We start from the raw sequence: 22,705 nt of genomic DNA on the forward strand, positions 1-22,705 counted from the left end.
GATTGCTGAACCAGAGAAGCTGTAAGATAATAAATGTTTGCTGTTTTAAAGTACGTGTTGGCATAATTTGTTACATACTAGAGAAAATTCATACAGATACAAAAGATAAAATGCTTATGTCAAGTCCTTATGTAGAAACAGAGGAAATTAGAGAAATAAAATAAATTGGCTTTGGAGGAAGAGACATGAATCTTCAGATTGACAAGACCCACGAATTGTCAAGAAAAAAGGGTAAAGACCACACTTAGTCAGATGCTGAAAACTTTTGATAACCAATGTAAGGTTTTTTTTTTAATTTCTACTAAGTTATAAGAACTTTTTTAAAAAATGCAAATTTCTAGGGCTTGGAAGTTATACTTACCATATTCTTCCAAGAAAATAGTGGGTTAAAACAATGTACAAACCCAGGGGTAAGTGAACTGCATTCCAACATGATAGCGGAAGAGCAAGCCCATAAGGTACTTAGTATAACTGAGAACAGAGAGAGTAAGATATCCTCAGGAAGATAAAGACAGGATATTAAATACACAGTGTGAATATATGAAAGAGCTTAAAAATAAATGTAAAGAAATATTTCTTCAACTGGAATAAGGAAAGGGAAATAGATGCTCTGAGACAATTAAAAAATGTTATGCAAGAAAATAATGTTTTCAGTGTTAATCTGAAATGTGGCATGATTTAAAATTGATCAAGTGTAAAAAAAATGGTGGTTTCTAAAACAGGGAAGCCAGATCTTCATTGATTTAATAATTTAGCAAAGATTATATACTTTCAGTAATAATTTCTTTTTGTATAATGCTTCAAAGTTTATAACACTAACTTGTTATAGTAATTTTACTATGATCTGGATTTGTTTTCCTGTGATTTCTACAAGATACTAAGTTTATGAGTCAATTTTTTCCTAATAATGTCTCTTAGAACATCATGATAAAACTCAACTAAGGTTTTATAATATAAAGTTAGGAAACAAAATCGGAGACTCTACATTATTGTTTCATTTTAGGCTATAGTGTCCATTTTGCTTTGCATTTCTTTTCTCTGTGAGTATTTAAACCACATTTTTTTTTCTTTTTTGATACTTTATGTGGATTACATGGTTATGACATGGGCAGTTAAATAATACATTAAAATTTTTTTAATAATATTAAATATACTGTGCACAGGTATATATTCTAAACCCAAGGCTGCATAATGTCTAGATAGAGCCCTGAGAACCAAATACTTAGTTCAAGCCATATTGGCAGTTACCAATGTGGCTTATTTTTATGAACGCACTAATTAAATTTCTTTATGTAGCAAATTTTTCTTAAACTTCTATAGAAATAGGTTAAAAATAAACACAGATAATGATATTAATTTCTAAATACATAATATAAACTTCCAAGGCATTTTAAAAAAGCACTTTCTCTTTATGAAGTAATTATATTTTTTCCTAAAGTCTGAATTTTTTTCTAGTTTTAATTCAGTCCTTTCCATGTAAAATTAAATTAAAATTAAATTGTGCTATTTTGTGTTAATAATAACAATTTCTGGGTAAGTCTCAGGTACTTTTGTTTTAAATCAAAAACTTTTTCCAGCCGGGCCAACATAGTGAAACCTGGTCTCTACTAAAAATACAAAAATTAACCGGGCATGGTGGCTTGTGCCTGTAATCCCAGCTACTTGGGAGTCTGAGGCAAGAGAATTGCCTGAACCCGGGAGGTAAAGGTTGCTGTGAGCTGAGTTCACGCCACTGCACTCCAGCCTGGGTGACAGAGCAAGACTCTGTCTCATAAACAACAATAACAACAACAAAACAAAACAAAAAAAACCAAATGTGTTCATGTGCTTTATATGTTCACAATCATTATTTTGGCCATGCATTTGTACTGCTTATAAAATTAGAAAAGTGAGCAACATTTTTAATCAAAACTTTAATTATATGAGTACTTTAATCAAATAAGTATTTGTTCTCAGGGCTTCATCTCTTATATTATATATCCTTGGGTTTAGGTTATTAATATGACTAAGAATTAGGTTTTAACCCATATATATTTATTTCACTCAGTTGAATCTGTACACAAAATATTTAGTATTATTAAAACTTTAAAAATTACTATTTAACTGTCCATGTCATAGCCAAGGAATCTATGTAAAATAAAATAAAAAAAATGTAGTTTAAAGATTCCACAGGGAAAAGAAATACAAAGCAAAATGGTGACTGTGGATTAAAATGAAACAAAAATAATATAATTAAACGGGCTTCTGAATATATTCTATTTTAATTATTAGCATACTATTTTATTCATTATGCTCACATTTGTCTCATATTCATTTACCAAGACTTCATCAATCTTATGCATCCTCTTATCTATTTCTGCCCTTGTGAGTATACTTTATCACCCTAAAATACGCAAATATTTATATAAGACAGTAATTAACAGGTGGCTCAGCATTATTTAAAATCTCATCATCCTGCAGGTTGACAATGGTTTTTTTCTTGACCCATTCAGTTATGTCCTTTAGGAAAGTCTACTTGCTTCTGTGCTTGTTGTGCATGGTCCCTCCAAAATGCCCTTGATTATTATATAATCAGAAAAGGATTACTTGTGTTCGTTACAATGAGATCATTCTTTCATCCTGTGCATATCACTACCATGAATTCCTCTTTAAAAGCAGAAATCTAAGTACACTCAGTTTTATTAACCTGTCCAATTAATGTCACTTTCTGCCTACAACTTCATTTCAGAAACATCTACATACAACTGTCTATAATGCACGTTCCCATCCATCTATCTATTGAACCAGCTGATTTTTAAATGCCAAACATGTCAACCTCCTTCAAATTTTCTACTGTTTTCTACCATCTTTGAAATTATCCAGTATGTCAAAATACTATAATTTATTATCTTTAATTCTTTTTCCTTTTTTAAAAAAAGGTTTATATTTTAAATACTTGACTTGAGGTGTGTGTGTACATGTGCATGTGTGTGTATATATAGAGAGATATATGCCTGTAATTAATATTGAGGTTCCTGTGATAAATATTAATGTTTTAAAGACTTTATGACATCTAGATATTGCACAAGCTTGCAGTTATGTAGGTTTGGGTTAATAGCATAGGCTTTTAGGAAAGTGGTATTAGAAAAGTTAATTAACCTCACTGCTTGTCTCAGATATTTTTCAGAAAAAAAATGTTTTAAGAAATACAAACCTTTAATTTATATTATTATTCTAATAACATTAGCATTTGATGTTTTTTAAAACTTTATATGTATCAAAATTATTATTTTTTTACTATATGGGACATATAAAAAACGTAGATTTACAACATGAACATTTTTATTTCATTGGATTATATGCCTGTAACTATACCCAAGATTTGTTTTAATACTGAATATGAATTAACACACTCTAATTTTAAAATTATTCTTATAAATCACAATGCATAGCTCACAATAGGTACTGCAAAAATTACAGCTATTGCTATTACAAGTGATATAAATGTGAAGCTAATGAGAGGAAGCTTAGTAGATGGGATATAAGCATAAACAGAAAGAAAGAGTAGGAAACCAAAATTCTGTTTAACAGTCCTTCAGCATTAATTCTATTGGGAAGTAAGAATGGAAAATAAATTGTCATTTAAAATGTTATCTATTTAATATAGTTTTATTCAGATACTGCTTTTTTAAAATTCCTTTGTTTTTCCTGCAATTAAAATTAATCAGACCTCTGAACTTTCTTTGAATTAAGTAAAAATAAATAGCATGTTCAAGGTAATACATATGGCTAGAGGATTGTTTAGATATTGGCATATGACCAAACATTCCAGAACTCAGTTTGGCCCTGGTCCCAGGAATCCTGCTGCTTTCAATAGGAGAGGCGGCCAGATACTATAGAATAATACTCATCGCCTAGCAACTAATTAAAGCAACAGTGTGCTAGGAACCAAGCTGTCTAACCAAGATTAGAGACAAAGAGAGAAAGAGCTTTAAGTGTTATTCTTCTTTTAGTGCTGTCAAAAATACGGTCTCTTACCAAGATATAGAGTGATCTCTATCTATAGACAATAAGCAACCTGGGTGAAAAATTCAGAGAAATTAATCAGGATAATTACATTTATATTCCTAATTCCATTCAGAAAGAAACCTCTATTGTGTAGATTTTCAAAACTTACATTTATTCAGTTGTTTGTTTATCTAGTAGCCTATTTACTTGTGCATATATTTAAATAACTTCAAATTTGAATGCAAGCTTTATAAAAACTATGCAAGACATATATAGCAAAGCAAGTTTCTGTATCTGACACTTTTTGTGTTCTACCGCTTCTTTGCTTGGCATCAGCCACTTATTTGAAAAGCAGCTGACAGCTCTGTGCAGGATTCAACATAGCTTATGTTACAAGTGTCTAGCCTTAAGCTAACACTAGGTCTCTTTCACCGTAGATATGCCAGCTTGAACCTCAATAGCCCAGGATGCCTGGTAATAATGCCCCAATTGCCAATGCTCAACTAATGTGGGATGAAGGCAGGAGCTAAAGAAAAAATGCCCTCCTCAGTCAATCCATTGTTGAGCAATTCTGAGAGTCATTCTCTAGGCTCCCTTACAGGTCTAGCGAGGAACCCAGTGCCAGGTGCCTGCAGTTATGGCCTCGATATTGTACCCTTGTAGCAGTTTTCCCTCCTTCAGTTGCCTTTGCAAAGTCAGGGGGTAGGTAGTGCCAAGAACTCAAGTTAAGACTCTTGGCACTGGTACTAGTCCTGGAAACAGATCCTCAGGGTGGGCCTCTGGAAATAAAACAAATACTGATAAGACAAAAACAAGGACCTGACCCCATTTCTGGTGGTAAGTGAAGTGGTGATAACACCTGGCACATGGCAGTATCACAATTACTAAATCTCATGCAGTTGAGAACATGGAAGATAGTGAAAGATAGAGCTGATAAAGTTTTGGGCTATGAGATAACTAAGGTAGTGGTATGTTATTTAAACGTGGGAAATTAGCTGATTTTTGTTAACTACTTTCGAAGTCTTGGAAAAATGAAATGGCAGGCTCGAGTCCGTTAACTATGAATTCAAAGTATTCAGAGGTCTTCTAGGATAACTTTCAAACTACCCTAATCTCTTGCAGTCATAGTGCAATTTGGGCTACAAATCAGTCCCAGAATTTAAATATACATGTGGCAGAGCGGCAAAAAAGATTTATTGTTCAGCATCAATAGATCCCCTATGCAAAACTCCAAGTCCTAATGAGAATGGAGTGGAAACGTGTGTTGTGGAATGAGGAAAGCGGTCTAGATGATCTTAAAAATCTTGAAACCACAGTTTCCTTTGAGCACTATTGACAGAGAGAAGACCTCTTACACTTGTCAGATGACTACAACCTCGCTCATGCGGAGACCTGGCAAAAATGACACTTGAGGCAGATGCTTTCCAACATGCTGCTGTTCTCCTCTGAATCATCTGCTTCATCTACTCATTGTTTTTATACCATTAACAAGAGAGGGATAATTCCACCTGTGTTTCAGAGGAAAATGGTAATTACTCCAAACTCATTGCAAGACTTCATCATTATTATACATGATAACATAATTATAAATTTCATAAATTATACTTTATACATAAAGTCAAAGATTAAAGGAAGACATATGGGTTGAATCATGAGGTTTATGAACCAAGGTAGGGGTTTAGAATATGAAACTGGATAGAGAAGAATTTATTAATATGGAGCAATTTCTCATGTTTCAGGGATTAACTTCTGGCAAGCATAACTGGAACTTCTGATACACCACTGGAATGGATTATTAATACTAGGGTGCAAAATTGCCTAGAACTAATGAGGTGGGAATGATATAACTGTCTTGGAGGAGTACTGTGGAAGGATTTATTAGTTCACTATTGGTAGTAGACGCCTTTCCACCTGAATAGGAACCCTGGCAGATCCCCCAAGGAGATCACAAAGGCAATGGGGGAAGTACTCATTCCACTGTCGTTTTCAGTAACTTTTTTGGGGTTGTCCACTGTTATGTAGATGGAATCAAGGGTAGGAAAGGCACTATTAACTGGGATCAATATCTTCAGTGGGGATGATAGGGTTTAGGAATAGGCAAGACTTTGTGATGACAATTATATATCAGAGATGAAATAGATATAGTACTTGGAAAGGTCCTAAGTCATAAATATGTAGCAATGAACAATAAATGGATACCCCATTTATAAGTAGCAGCTACATCCGTGAAATAAAAATAATCTGGAATAGCCATCTCTGTAAAATATTATTACTCTAAATATACACGTGTAATTTATATTTCAGAAATATCTAATATAATAATTTTGAATTAGTTTTATGCATTTAATCTCAATGTAGAGACACAGATTTTAGCTATGCAATTTACTTATTTTACATGTTTAAAATCTCATTGTAAATTATGTGAATTATGTAAATTATATGATTAGGACATTCCACAGTAAAAATAAAAACCTGAATAACTTAGAGACTCATTTCAGTTAAGAGAGGGGGTGTGTTCAAGTAGGTAGAAAGGTTGACTAAGGCTTTATTTTGACAATTCTTCCATGATCAGTGGCGCAGCAAAAGAACACAGTGTATGATAGCCAGCTTTATAAATTTCCACCCAAAAGTTATCCTTGAAACGTGTCACATTTCATTGGCCAAAGCATGTCACGTGACTGTGCTTGAGATCAGCAGAGTGGAAATGTATAATCTTTGTCACCAGAGAAAAGGTGACTACCAAAATGATATTATGTACAGTCATGCAATCTATTATTTTTATTTTCAAAAGATTTAAGACCAAAATACACACACATATACACACATGTATCCTGAATAAAATCCATTTTGGTTTGCAAATACCAGATTCTTTCGTTTTTTGTTTTGAGACAGAGTCTTGCTTTGTCTCCCAGCTAGAGTGCAGTGGTGCGATCTTGGCTCACTGCAACCTTCACCTCCCGAGTTCAAGTGATTCTCCTGCCTCAGTCTCCCGAGTAGCTGAGATTACATACACGTGCCACCATAATTTTTGTATTTTTAGTACAGACGGGGTTTCACCATGTTGTCCAGGCTGGTCTTGAACTCTTGACCTCGTGATCCGCCCACCTTGGCCTCCCAAGGTGCTGGGATTATAGGCTTGAGCCACCATGCCTGGCCCCAGATTTCTTTAAGCAAAAAATCAACCAGAGTTTGAAAGACTGAAACAGGTCCAATTACATAGAAATAAGATATAAAATGAGTCAGCTCTTGAAGGTCCTAAGAGAAGTTTATGTGAAGATTAGATAAAGGGCAAAGGCTCAGAAACTACAAGTATGCAGTCTCTTCACACTTCCAAACACAAAGGGCTCTGACAACCACTTGGTATGAACATTCATATATTTCCTTGCAGAAATAGTAGTGTGCTTGATTAAAGAGCATTGTTTAATACCACCCAAAATCTGAATTCCAAAATGTAGTTTTCCTTCAAAATTTTTGGATAAGGTACAGAGAACTTCTGCTATCCTGGGTCAAAATTGTCTTTAGGGTAGTGCTGAAAGAGTAATGTGAGAACACGGTAACTGATGCCTTTTTCGTATGGTTTAAACTCAAGAAGAGTGTGTATAACTGAAGTTGCACATTTGTCATGGTAAAATGCTGTAACAAATATCTGGTGCTTGAAAGCAACTTTGTCTCTTCCTGCAGTTGACAGTATGGAATGGATTCAGCCTGGAATATTTTCTAATCACAGAGAGATACTGAGAGGATTATTGATGAGGGATATATTTGTAAAGGTCAACGTAGGCCCAAGATATAATCTAATGAGCAGAGAGTTATCTGCCTCCCTAGTGAAGATTATGAAAATAAATAAGATGATGATGCTTTTCTCTGATACTTAGATGGTAATTTGGAAAGAGGTATTGGGAAGGACAAACTCTTGGATGGGGTAATGACAGATATTCACAATTCATCTTTTACAACGGCTACTTTACCTGAAATAAATGGAAGTAACAAATGTATACATTTTTGTTTTAGCTTTTTTTTTTTTTTTTTTTTTGCCACCATGAAATAAATGATATTTTTTCATCTCTGAACACAGGTACACTAAGTTATAGATTTAAAAACTACAAGAGAAGCTGAGTGTGGTGGCTCACACCTGTGATCCCAGTACTTTGAGAGGTTAAGGCAAGAGGATTGTTTGATCCCAGGAGTTTGAGAAAAGCCTGGGAAACATAGCAAGACCTCATCTCTACAAAAAAAATAAAATAAATAAAATAAATAAAAATAAAAATAAAATTAGCTGGGCACGGTGGCATAAGCCTATAGTCCCAACTCATAGGAAGGCTGAGGCAGGAGAATCGCTTGACCCTAGGAGTTGCAGGCTGCAGTGAGTTATGATCATGCCACTGCACTCCAGCCTGGGTGACAGAGAAAAACCCTGCCTCTAATAAATAAATTAATAAACAAACAAATAAATAAATACATATAACTCAGTTTCAAGGCAAAATGGAGACCATGAGCTTAAAAAAACAAGAGATTTAAATATTTATTTGACTGTGTGTATATAAAAATTGTATATAATTACATGTATGAATATACAAATTCATATGTAATATATATGATTATATATTAGAATCAACCCTGATATACATATTTCATATTTTCTAATAAGTATTGATTTTAGTTATAATTACATTGCTTATTTAAGTAATCTGCTGAGTTTATAAATAGCATTGGCAATCAGTAGGTTTAAAAAAGCTCAATGTTTAAAAAAATTATATTAAAGGCTCAAAATATCAATGTTTCCATGTTTGGTTTATATATTTATAAACTTCCAACATCTTGCCTCTCCTGTTTCACCTGACATATTTGTCATAATTGAGTTTTCAATTAGAAATTGACTCCATAAAATAACAGAAAAGACCCAGAAATATTTAGCCCCTACAGAATTCCCATGACCCATTTTTGTTGCAGATAGTCTGATGACTGAGAGTATGTAACCAAGACTTCACTTTACTCTCTTGAGAGTGACACTGCTGACAGGTCTGTGTTTGTGTGCAGACATGTGAGGTGTCAGCTCTTTTCCATGTAATAGTTTAAGTAGTTTTTATAGAGCCTTGGCTCCCACTGGTACTCAAATTCCTATTCTTCAGCTGTAGTGGCAGGCGAGCTGTGGGAAGTCTCCAGCATGACACACTGGATGGCTGTGAAAGGAAAACAATGTTTTTAAAATGGAAATCAACCAAGGAGAAATACTTCGGGGGGTGATAGACTTGTTGATACTTTAAGACCACCCTATAAGTTTCCCAAAGTAATATCGTTCCATTAAAGTTGTTCATCAGTAAATTCTCTAATGCGTTAGTTCAGGACACAAAAATGTGTCTCTGACATGACCCCTGAAGCAATATTTTTGGTGTTTTTATTTAAGTAAAGCAAAGTGTGTTCATTTCCTATTGCTACTCTAGCAAATTATCATAAATTTTTTAACTTAACAAATTATCTTACTCTTCTGGAGATCTGAAGTCCGAATTATGTCTCTTTGATCTAATGCCAAGGTTCAGCATAGCTGACTGTGTAGAGGCTCTAAGAGGAGAATCTACGTCCTTGCCCTTTTTGGCTTCTAGAAGTTACCTGCATCATTAGTTCATTTAATCATTTCAATCTCTTACTTCCGTCATTACATCTACTGCTACCTTCTAATCTCATCTCTCTCAATAAGGGCCTTTAGACTGCACCCAGTCCATCAGTTAACACAGAATATCTTCTCATCTCAGGATCTTTAATCCAATTATGTCACAAGCTGCAAGGATTAGGATATGGATATCTTTGAGGGGCTGTCATCCAGCCTACCACACTAACCAATGATAAAATGTGATAGCAGCATTTAAAAAAAAAAAAAAAAAGAATGACAAAAACAAAAGCTGTCCTTGTAATCACATTTTTTTTTTTTGTCAGATGGATTTGTGTTTCAATGTAAGTATTCTCACTTACTAGCCATGTGACTAAGGAAATGTAATCAACACATCTGAGTTTCAGAGTGTCTTCTCCTCTCTGAAGAGCTTGCCTTTTCCAATCCCTCTATCTACAGAAATTGCCTTCAAAGTATCAAGAAAACCTTCAACATCTTTAGCTTTCTACAACTTTAGTTATTTAAGTTTATGCATACATTTCTTGTGGAAGTATCAATCCACACAACCTTTTTGTAATGCAACTTAAGATGATATAGTGAAGCGGAACATATGAATATATTATGATCCAACAGTCTTGACTCTAGTTTTATATCCTACTACAACTCGTGAAAAATGTGTTGGCAATGCGGGCTCTTTTTAGGTTCCATATGAACTTTAAAGTAGTTTTTTCCAATTCTGTGACGAAACTCATTGGTAGCTTGATGGGGATGGCATTGAATCTATAAATTACCTTGGGCAGTATGGCCATTTTCACGATATTGACTCTTCCTATCCATGAGCATGGTATGTTCTTCCATTTGTTTGTGTCCTCTTTATTTCACTGAGCAGTGGTTTGTAGTTCTCCTTGAAGAGGTCCTTTACATTCCTTGTAAGTTGGATTCCTAGGTATTTCATTCTCTTTGAAGCAATTGTGAATGGAAGTTCATTCATGATTTGGCTCTCTGTCTGTTACTGGTGTATAAGAATGCTTGTGATTTTTGCACATTAATTTTGTATCCTGAGACTTTGCTGAAGTTTCTTATCAGCTTAAGGAGATTTTTGGCTGAGACAATGGGGTTTTCTAAATATACAATCATGCCATCTGCAAACAGGGACAATTTGACTTCTTTTCCTAACTGAATACCCTTGATTTCTTTCTCTTGTCTGATTGCCCTAGCCAGAACTTCCAACACTATGTTGAATAGGAGTGGTGAGAGAGGGCATCCCCGTCTTGTGCCAGTTTTCAAAGGGAATTTTTCCACTTTTTGCCCATTCAGTATGATATTGGCTGTGGGTTTGTCATAAATAGCTCTTATGATTTTGAGATACGTTCCATCAATACCGAATTTATTGAGCGTTTTTAGCAAGAAGGGCTGTTGAATTCTGTCAAAGGCCTTTTCTGCATCTATTGAGATAATCATGTGGTTTTTGTCTTGGGTTCTGTTTAAATGCAGGATTACGTTTATTGCTTTGCATATGTTGAACCAGCCTTGCATCCCAGGGATGAAGCCCACTTGATCATGGTGGATAATCTTTTTGATGTGCTGCTGGATCCGGTTTGCCAGTATTTTATTATGGAACCAAAAAAGAGCCCGTATTGCCAAGACAATCCTAAGTCAAAAGAACAAAGCTGGAGGCATCACACTACCTGACTTCAAACTATACTACAAGGCTACAGTAACCAAAACAGCATGGTACTGGTAGCAAAACAGAGATATAGACCAATGGAACAGAACAGAGTCCTCAGAAATAATACCACACATCTACAGCCATCTGGTCTTTGACAAACCTCAGAAAAACAAGAAATTGGGAAAGGATTCCCTATTTAATAAATGGTGCTGGGAAAATTGGCTAGCCGTAAGTAGAAAGCTGAAACTGGATCCTTTTCTTACTCCTTATACAAAAATTAATTCAAGATGGATTAGAGACTTAAATGTTAGACCTAATACCATAAAAACCCTAGAAGAAAACCTAGGTAATATCATTCAGGACATAGGCATGGGTAAGGACTTCATGTCTAAAACACCAAAAGCAACGGCAACAAAAGCCAAAATTGACAAATGGTATCTAATTAAACTAAAGAGCTTATGCACAGCAAAAGAAACTACCATCAGAGTGAACAGGCAACCTACAGAATGGGAGAAAATTTTTGCAATCTACTCATTAGACAAAGGGCTAATATCCAGAACCTACAAAGAACTCAGACAAATTTACAAGAAAAAAACAAACAACCCCATCAAAAAGTGGGCAAAAGATATGAACAGACAGTTCTCAAAAGAAGACATTCATACAGCCAACAGACACATGAAAATATGCTTATCATCACTGGCCATCAGAGAAATGCAAGTCAAAACCACAATGAGATACCATCTCACAGCAGTTAGAATGGCGATCATTAAAAAGTCAGGAAACAACAGGTGCTGGAGAGGATGTGGAGAAATAGGAACACTTTTATACTGTTGGTTGGATTGTAAACTAGTTCAACCATTATGGAAAACAGTATGGTGATTCCTCAAGGATCTAGAACTAGATGTACCATATGACCCAGCCATCCGATTACTGGGTATATACCCAAAGGATTATAAATCATGCTGCTATAAAGACACATGCACACGTATGTTTATTGCAGCACTATTCACAATAGCAAAGACTTGGAATCAACCCAAATGTCCATCAGTGACAGACTGGATTAAGAAAATGTGGCACATATACACCATGGAATACTATGCAGCCATAAAAAAGGATGAGTTTGAGTCCTTTGTAGGGACATGGATGCAGCTGGAAACCATCATTCTCAGCAAACTATCACAACAACAGAAAACCAAACACCGCATGTTCTCACTCATAGGTGGGAACTGAACAATGAGATCACTTGGACTCGGGAAGGGGAACATCATACACTGGGGCCTATCATGGGGAGGGGGGAGGGGGGAAGGATTGCATTGGGAGTTATGCCTGATGTAAATGACGAGTTGATGGGTGCTGACGAGTTGATGGGTGCAGGACTCCAACATGGCACAAGTATACATATGTAACAAACCTGCACGTTATGCACATGTACCCTAGAACTTAAAGTATATTAATAAAAAAAAAAAAAAAAGAAAAAGAAAAATGTGTGTCAGGAGAAACACATACAATTCATGGCAATATTATTCACAATAATAACAAATATTTAAACAGAGTAAGTGACCTTTTACTGTATAATAAACTAGTAAATTATGATAAACTTACAAGATGGAATATCATAAGCACTGAGAATGAATAAACTACTACTACACTAGGCAGCATAGACAAATCTTAGAAAAATTGTATAAATTGAAGAAAAATAAAATTGTAGAAACTAAAGATGATTATTCTTTTTCAATAAGAAATGTGTATAAAGATGATTATTCTATTATGCTGTTTAACCTAGATTTTATTCAATATTTTTTTCCACATCAAGTATTAGATAAATGTTTCAAAATATAATGTCTTTTAGCCTAGTAATCAATTTATTTGTATCTACATTTAAGAAATACTCTGAAATATAAACATTTTGAACAAACATAATTGTAGTATTACTTCATTTTGGAAAAAAAGAACCCCTAAAGAGCTTACAAAAGGAAAATCTTAAAGCAATCATGAAGTTATAGCACTTCAAAAAATCTTAAGTTACAAAAAGTGAAGTCATTTTAATTATTTGAGAAACTTTAGAAATAAATCAGTACACAAAATTAAATATTTAGTGTATTCTGAGCTATGCAATACAGAATAAAAAAGTTGGGAGAAACAATAACAATACAATTTATATTAATAATAAAATAAAATAAAATACCATTATACCGCTTAGGATGCAATAGATCCTAATTCAGGGTCTAGCTCTATGCAGATTAAATCTGGTAGTCACCACAATAACGTAATGTTAAAACTATAATTTATCTTTTCTTTTTGAAATAATGAATATGAGACACAAATGAGTCATTTAACTTGCCTAATGTTACACAGTTAGCAAGAATGATTTGGAATGAAAATCCTGGAATTCTGGTTCTTAACTTCAAAGGGTTAAAACTGAGACTAAGATATACAGTTATTTCATTTTCTTTTTACAAAATTTTAGGTGTGTGTGAAGTGGGTGGTGAGGGGACATGTATGCACCATGAATATTCAATGTAGTTTATGTGATCTACACAAGTATTTAGAAAGAAAAATATAATAACATCACAGAACAGTTTGAGCGTAGCAAAAAAAAAAAAAAAAAAAAAAAAAGGAGGCAATGATTGTGATAGAAAGAAGATGAAATACTTTCAGAATGCGAACATGTAACTGGAGACAATAAAGCATAACTGCAGACAAAAAGCAGCCTAGCAGAAATATAAATGATGAGGGAAAGTCTTGGCATCTCAGGCAAACAGTTTGGGTTGATAGAAAGGTCAGGGCATGGGCTGGCATGGTGGCTGATGCCTGTAATCCCAGCACTTTGAAAAGCCGTAGCAGGCAGATCATTTAAGGTCAGGATCTTGAGACAAGTCTGGTCAACATGGTGAGACTCCGTCTCCACTAAAAATAGAAAAACTAGCTGGATGTGGTGGTGTGCACCTGTAGTCCCAGCTACTCAGGAGGCTGAGGAAGGAGAATTGCTTAAACCCGGGTGGCAGAGATTGCAGTGAGCTGAGATCACACCACTGCACTCCAACCTGGGTGACAGAGACTCCTAATAATAAAAAAAAAAAAAAAAAAAAAAAAGGAGCACATTTTACTTTATTAATTTTTTGCAGATGATTTCTATTTTTTAACTTTTATTTTAATTTTAGGGATACCCAAGCAGGTTTGTTTGTTACATGGGTAAACTTGTGTCATTTGTTGTAGAGATTATTTTACCAACCAGGTATTAAGCCTAGTACTAATTAGTTATTTTTTCCTTATCCTTTCTCTCCTCCCAACCCGCAGCCCCCAATAGGCCCTAGTGTGTGTTGTTCTCTGTATGTTTCCATGTATTCTCAACATCTAGCTTCTACTTATACGTGAGAACATGTACTATTTGATTTTCTGTCCCTGAGTTAGTCTGCTAAGGATAACAGCCTCCAGCTCTATCCATTTTCCTGCAAAGTACATGACCTTATTCTTTTTATGGCTGCAGAGTATTCCATGGTGAAAACTGGTACAAGACAAAGATGGCCTCTCTCACCATTCCTAATCCACATAACATTAGAAGTCCTGGTCAGGGCAATCAGGCGAGAGAAAGAAATAAAGGGAATCCAAATAGGAAGTTCAACTAACCCTGTTTTCAGATGGCGTGATCCTATATCTAGAAAATCCCACAGTCTCAGCCCAAAAGCTTCTTAAGCTGATTAAAAACTTCAGCAACGTCTCAGGATACAAAATAAATGTGCAAAAATCACTAACATCCAATACACTAACAGTCAAGCTGAAAGACAAATCAGGAACGCAATCCCATTCACAACTGCCACAAAAATAATAAAATACCTAGGAATACAGCTACCTAGGGAGGTGAAAGATGTCTACAAGGAAACTACAAAACTCTGTTCAAAGAAATTAGAGACAACACAAACAAATGGAAAAAATAATACATGCTCATGGATAGGAAGAATCAATAATGTAAAAATAGTAATAATGTCCAAAGCTATTTACAGATTCAATGCCATTCCTATTAAACTACCAGTGAAATTCCTCACAGAACTAGAAAAAGCTATTTGAAAATTTGTATGTAACCAAAAAAGGGCCCAGATAGCCAAGGCAATCCTAAGCAAAAAGGACGAAGCTGAAGTCATCAAGCTACCTGACTTCAAACAATACTACATGGCTACGGTAACCAAAACAGCTTGGTACCAGAACAATAACAGAAACATAGACCAATGGAACAGAATAGAGAACCCAGAAATAAGGCTGCACATCTACAACTGTCTGATCTTTGACAAAGCTGACACAAACAAGTAGTGGGGAATGGATTCCCTGTTCAATAAATGATGCTGGGATAACTGGCTGGCCATATGCAGAAAACTGAAACCGGACCCCTTCCTTATGCCTTATACAAAAATTAACTCAAGATGAATTAAAGACCTAGATATAAAACCCAAAACAATAAAAACCCTGGAAGACAACCTAGGCAATACCAGTCAGGACATAGGGACAGGTGAGGATTTCTTGATGAAGATGCCAAAAAGCAATTGCAACAAAAGCAACCAGGGTCTAATTAAACTAAAGAGCTTCTGCACAGCAAAATAAACTATCAATAGACTGGACAACCTACAGGATGGGAGAACATTTTTGCAAACTGTGATCTGACAAAGATGTAATATCCAACATCTATAAGAATCTTCAAGAAATTTACAGAAAACAAAATCCCATTAAAAAATAAGCAACGGATATGAATAGACATTTTTCAAAAGAAGACATACATGTGCTAACAATTATATGTAAAAAAGTTTTACATATGCAAATGCAAATCAAAACCACAATTAGATACCATCTCACACCAGTCAGAATGCCTATTACTAAAAAGTCAAAAAATAACAGATGCTGGTAAATTTCCAGAGTAAAAGGAATGCTTATACGCTGTTGGTAGGAGAGTAAATTAGTTCATCCATTGTGGAAGACAGTGTGGCAATTCCTCAAAACCTAAAAGAAAGAAATATCATTTGACCCACTGATTCCATTACTGGATATATAACCATAGGAATATAAATAATTCTGTTATAAAGACACATGCATGTGTATGTTCTTTGCAGCACTACTCACAATAGTCAAAAACATGGAATCAACCTACAAGGATATCTATGATGGACTGGATAAAGAAAATGTAGCCCAAGGCACATTTTAAATATATAAACTTCATTACGTCCTGAAATCAGTGATCATAATGAGAAGTTTTATATATGTTATATATTGAACTTTCGTTATGTCTTTCTATCAAACTATTCACAGTAGAATAATTGTAACAAAAAAAAATTCCAGTAAAAGTTCTTTTTATTGAGATATGAATTTTGGAGTAAATAACCATGATTAGCCACCACACATAATTTCTCTTATCCTGATCTCCCACATGTTCCTGTTTAAATGACACATTAAAATAATTATATTCTTTTTAAGTTCATTTATGTTACAGAACATGGAAATTTCAATTTGAACGTCTAAACCTAAATAAGTTAAGAACAACTTATAGTGTATAATTCACATATAATATTCTACATTTCTCTTTTTTCTTTTATGTGAGGGTGTATATATTCTTTCAATGTTTCTTTTATTTTCTAGTTCTAGAACCCATGATTAACAATTTTCACACATTCGCAGTCATCCTAAATTCTCTTTTCTTTTTTAATCTTTATTGAAATACACCACAAAAAAGTGAAAAAAAGCATAAATGTCAGTTTAATGAAGTTCAACAAATAGAGCATGCTACATGACTACAACCCAAATAAAGACTATTTTAGCAAAAAAGGCCTTTTTCAGTTACCATTGATACTTCACCATAGGTAATAACTATAATAATATTCTTATACCTATATTTGAAATTTATAGGAATGGAATCACAAAATTTGTACTTTTTTTGTGGCTGCCTAATTTTGTTTAATATTCTGGTCATTATGGTCAATATTTTGTTGCATATAACATCAGTTTGTTTATTCTAATTCCTGTGTAGTATTAGACTGTGTGAATGCACTATTTATCCACTCTAATTTGGATGGTTATTTGGGGAATATCTAATTTTTTACTATTATAAGGAGCACTATTATAAAAATTCATTTATATGAATTTAGAGACTGTACATATGCATTTTTGATTAATATAATCCTTGGAGTAAAATTCCAAGTTGATAGGGTACACATATGCTTGGCTTCAACAGATGCCGAAAGAAAAGTATCCAAAGAAGTAATAGTGGCTTAAATGTCCATCAGTAGTGGGTGATAGTTGTAAGTGCTCCACATTTTGCCAACATTTCATATTACATTGGTTTTTGATTTACATTTTCCCTGTACCCAGTAAAACTGAGCACCTATTCATATGTTTATTATGTATTGTATATCCTTGTATACGTAGTACCTGATTTAGACTTTTGCTTTTTCTTTTTTCAATTGGGTTTTTCATTTTTTTCTGCTTTTCAATTGATACATAGTAGTTATACATATTTATGGAGTACATGCCATTTTTGGTCATTCATATCAAGTCACAGTAATTGTGATACCTGTCACCAAAAACATTAATCATTTCTTTGTGCTGAAAACATTACAAATCTTCCTTCCTATCTATTTTGACATATACAATAAATTGTTGTTAACTGTAGTCATCCTAACATATGATAAAATACTGGAACTTGTTCCTTTTATCTAACTATATGAATTTATCCATTAACTAACTTCTCTAACTAGCCCCTCATCCTAATAAATTTTTACTATCATTCTACTCTCTTCCTCCCGTGATCAATTTGTTTCTTAGTTCCCACATTAGAGTGAGAATGTATGATACTTATCTTTCGGTGCCTGGCTTACTTTGCTTAACATAATGTCCACTAGTTCCACACATGATGCTGCATATGACAGCATTTTATTCTTTTTATGGCTGAATAATATTTCATTGTGTATCTGTACTATATTTTCTTTATCCATTTTTCCATCGATTGATGCTTAGGTTGATTTCTTATCTTGGTTTCTGTGAATAATGCTGCAATAAACATGGGAACGCAGCTATCTCTTCAATATTCTGATTTCTTTTCTTTTGGATACATTCCAAGTGAAAGGATTGCTGGATCATATGGTCGACCTATTTTTAGTATTTTGAGAAATCTTCCTATGGTTTTCCACAGTTGCTATACCAATTTACATTTCCATCAGCAGTGTAGGAGGGTTCTTCTTTCTCTGTATCCTTGCCAGTGTCTGTTATTGTCTGTCTTTTTGATAACAGCCACTCTAACCCAGGTGAGATGATATCGCATTGTGGTTTTGATTTGATTAATCATATTGATGATTAATAATGTTGAACATTTTTTCATATACCTTTTGGCCATCTGTATGCCTTGTTTTGAGAAATGTTTATTCAGATATTTTGTTCATTTTTAAAAGATTATTTGGGGTATTTTTATTGAATTGTTTGAGTTTCTTGTGTATTCTGGTTATTAATTCCTTCTCAAATTGATAGCTCACAAATTATTATTTTTTCCATTCTGTGGGTTGTATCTTCACTCTGTTGATTTGTTTTGCTATGCAGAAGGTTTTTAACTTAATGTAGTTCCATTTGAGAATTTTTGTTTTCTATGATATATGAAATCTCACTCAAAATAATCTTTGCTCAGACCAATATCCTGAACAATTCCCCATTGTTTTTCTCTAGTAGTTTTGTAGTTTGAGGACTTCATTAAAGCATTCAATCAAGTTTGATTTGATTTTTGTGCATATTGAGAGATAGGGGCTTAGTATCACTCTTCTGCATTAAGGGTATCACATTTTCCCAGTAGCATTTACTGAAGAAATTGTCATGTTCTCTTCAAAGTGTGTTCTTGGAATCTTGGTTGAAATGAGCTTGCTGAAAATGCCTCGATTTATTTCTGGGTTATCTATCCTGGTCCGTTGGTCTATATGTCTGTTTTTATGTTAGTACCATGCTGTTTGGTTTAATATCACTTTTTAGCATATTTTGAAAGCAGGCCATGCAATGCTTCCAGCTTTGTTCTTTTGTTCAGAATTGTTTTGACTACTCAAGGTCTCTTTTGGTTCCATATACATTTTAGAACATTTTTTTTCCTTTCTTCTTTTTTTTTTTTTTTAACTTCTGAGAAGAATGTCCTGTGTATTCTTGATAGGGATTGCATTGATTCTACAGAACTCTGTTGGAAGTATGGACACTATAACAATGTTAATTCTTTCAATCCATGAACATGGAATATACTTCCACATTTTTCCATCAATTTTTCAGTTTTTCAGTCTCTTTGCTATTGATACATAGTTATTTTATAAATATTTTATGTATATGTTTTGTTTAGCAGGTGTATGTAGTATACACAGACACACACATACACACATCATCATCATCATCATCATCATCATCTTCCACTTTGTGACTTGTCTTTTAACTCTCTTCTTGTTGGTGTTTTGATAAACATCAGATCCTACTCTATAGTCTAAATTATCATTTTTAAATATAAATTCTTGTCTTCTCCAAGTCAATAATTTGTTCTTATATATTTTCTTCTAAAAGTTTTCTTGTTTTCCTATTCATATTTAGATTTGAAATCCATCTAGAGGTAACTTTTCCTTATACTGAAAGTCTTATTGACAATAAATACCCTCAGTTTTCACTTATTTGAAAATGTCTTTTGTTTCATCTTTGTAAAAGGATATTTTTACTAAGTATACAATTCTACATTGGCAATTACATTCTTTTAGTGATTTAATAACTCATTTCATGTTTTCCAGCTGTCATAGTTTTTGATGTAAAACTAGCTCTTCCTCTTGTGCTTGATCCTAGAATATATTTTTTTCCTTACTTTTAACATTTCACTTTGGTTTTAATATTCAGTAGTTTATATCCAGCACCAGAATATAACTTAATGTGGCTTTCTTTGAATTTATTTCATGTGGGGTTTGCTGAGCATCCTCAGTCATTTGGTATTTTTTTGTTTGTGTGTTTTAAAAAGTCTCAGACATTTTCTTAATCCAATCTGTCACTGATGGACATTTGGGTTGATTCCAAGTCTTTGCTATTGTGAATAGTGCTGCAATAAACATACGTGTGCATGTGTCTTTATAGCAGCATAATTTATAATCCTTTGGGTATATACCCAGTAATGGGATGGCTGGGTCATATGGTACATCTAGTTCTAGATCCTTGAGGAATCGCCATACTGTTTTCCATAATGGTTGAACTAGCTTACAGTCCCACCAACAGTGTAAAAGAAAATGTGGCACATATACACCATGGAATACTATGCAGCCATAAAAAAGGATGAGTTTGAGTCCTTTGTAGGGACTTGGATGCAGCTGGAATCCATCATTCTTAGCAAACTATCACAAGAACAGAAAACCAAACACCGCATGTTCTCACTCATAGGTGGGAACTGAACAATGAGATCACTCGGACTCAGGAAGGGGAACATCACACACCGGGGCCTATCATGGGGAGGGGGGAGGGGGGAGGGATTGCATTGGGAGTTATACCTGATGTAAATGACGAGTTGATGGGTGCAGCACAGCAACATGGCACAAGTATACATATGTAACAAAACTGCACGTTATGCACATGTACCCTACAACTTAAAGTATAATAATAATAAATAAATTTAAAAAAAAAAAAAAAAAAAAGTCTCAGACATTATAACTTCAAATATTGCTTTCTTTGTAATCGGTTCTTTTCCTGTTACTCCAATTACACTCCAGTTACATTTTAAATATGCCTTGATTTCTTCTCATGCATTTATTTTGCTTTCCTTTCTTGTCTACTTTTGTGTTTTGATTTAGTTATTTTCTATTTATGTGAATTCCAGGTTACTAAATCAATACTTTGCAGTGGCAAAAGTATAATGAACTGTGTAATGAACACAAAATGCAGCTACCAGATTCTCTTCCAATGACTTGCTGCCTATTAACAGTACTTTCTGGCTTGACTTAGTTGCAAAAGGCTGCTCCAGTGCAGGTGATCCCTTGGACTGCCTCAGTAGAACTGCTCCACTGAAGGGAACACCTTTACTAGGACAGACTATTATCAATGATTGATGGAGATATAACGACCCATCTATTTTGTCCCAAAATGGGATAACACTGATGAGGTCTATTTAATGCTGACTTGTTTCTGGATTTGCCCAGTGTCTTTTCTGGGTCTACATGGCATGTTGATCTTTCACCATTTCTAATCCTATTTCTCCCCCTGTATTCAACCTGTGTGAATTCTTAGTAAATACTGTGCACACACACACACACACACACACAAAAAAAAAAAAAAAAAAAAAAAAAAAACCTCAATACATCTTTCTTTAGAAACCAGCCTGTGATGAGCGACACTGAGAGAGATCAGAAAAATAAGATTAAAAAGTGGCATTTTAGAGCTGGATCACTCACAAATAATTTGGCAATGAGGATTATATCCATTGTAATAGAGGAAATTCAGAAAGCCCTTGTCACAATAAGGTAATCCAATTGTTTAAATCCTACTGGTGTGAATTAGGATGATATACATTTAGCAGAGAATGCACCAGCTCTCTTGATATATTGAATGTTTCAAAAGTACAGGTGTAGCAACAATTAAAAAGGAAATGATATTGGATGGATATTACTAATCATTACACTGTGGAAAAAAATATGGAAAGCTGTAGGCAGTTAACAGATTACTGAAAGCCAGGTGTAAAAACCACAGGGAAATGAGAAAATTTCCCTTGTCTCCCTCGCAGGGCATGTGATGGGGATGTGGCTCGCTTCTTCAGTGCCACACTGCTCAAACCTCTAGGGGACCATACAGACTGGTAGGCTGTGGGGCTCCGACTCTGTGGCAGTGTCTAAGGGTGAATATTTATAACTCCTGATGCCTGAGTGGGCATATGTTACACGGTGCTCCTTTAGTTTAGCCATCCACAGCCAGCTTGTGTTAGTTAGCTCAAATAGACTCCTGTCTTATCACAAGACAGAGAACTTTCTGTACCCCGGGGTTATGGAACTTTATGTACCAGAAGAATCAAATACAACGTGGGCTTGGAATTTAGTGCAAGGTTTTAAGTGGCAGCGGCTCTCAGCAGATGGGGAAGCCAGAAGCGAGATGATTTTCCCCTGGAGTCAAGCCTTGCAGCCAAATGCCACATGGCTCTACTGGTCAATGGCTTGACAGTGTGCTCTTCACGTCCTCTCGATGTCCAGCCACTTGTGTCTTCTTCTGCCGGTCCACTCCTTTCGACATCCAGCCGCTTGCTTTTCTGCCTGCTAGGGTCATGGAGTTTTTATAGGAACAAGATGGGGACATGGCAGGTCAGGGTGGTCTTGGAAAATGCAACGTTTCAGCATGAAAGGTAGGAGTGCCTGTCTTCACCAAGGTCCATGGGCACAGGCCCGCGGGTGGAGATGTAGCCCGGGACCTCCTCTTCCTTCCCAGCACTTTCTTTC

Source organism: Macaca mulatta, chromosome 5, assembly GCF_049350105.2.
Source record: "Macaca mulatta isolate MMU2019108-1 chromosome 5, T2T-MMU8v2.0, whole genome shotgun sequence".
Classification (NCBI taxonomy): Eukaryota; Metazoa; Chordata; class Mammalia; order Primates; family Cercopithecidae; genus Macaca; species Macaca mulatta.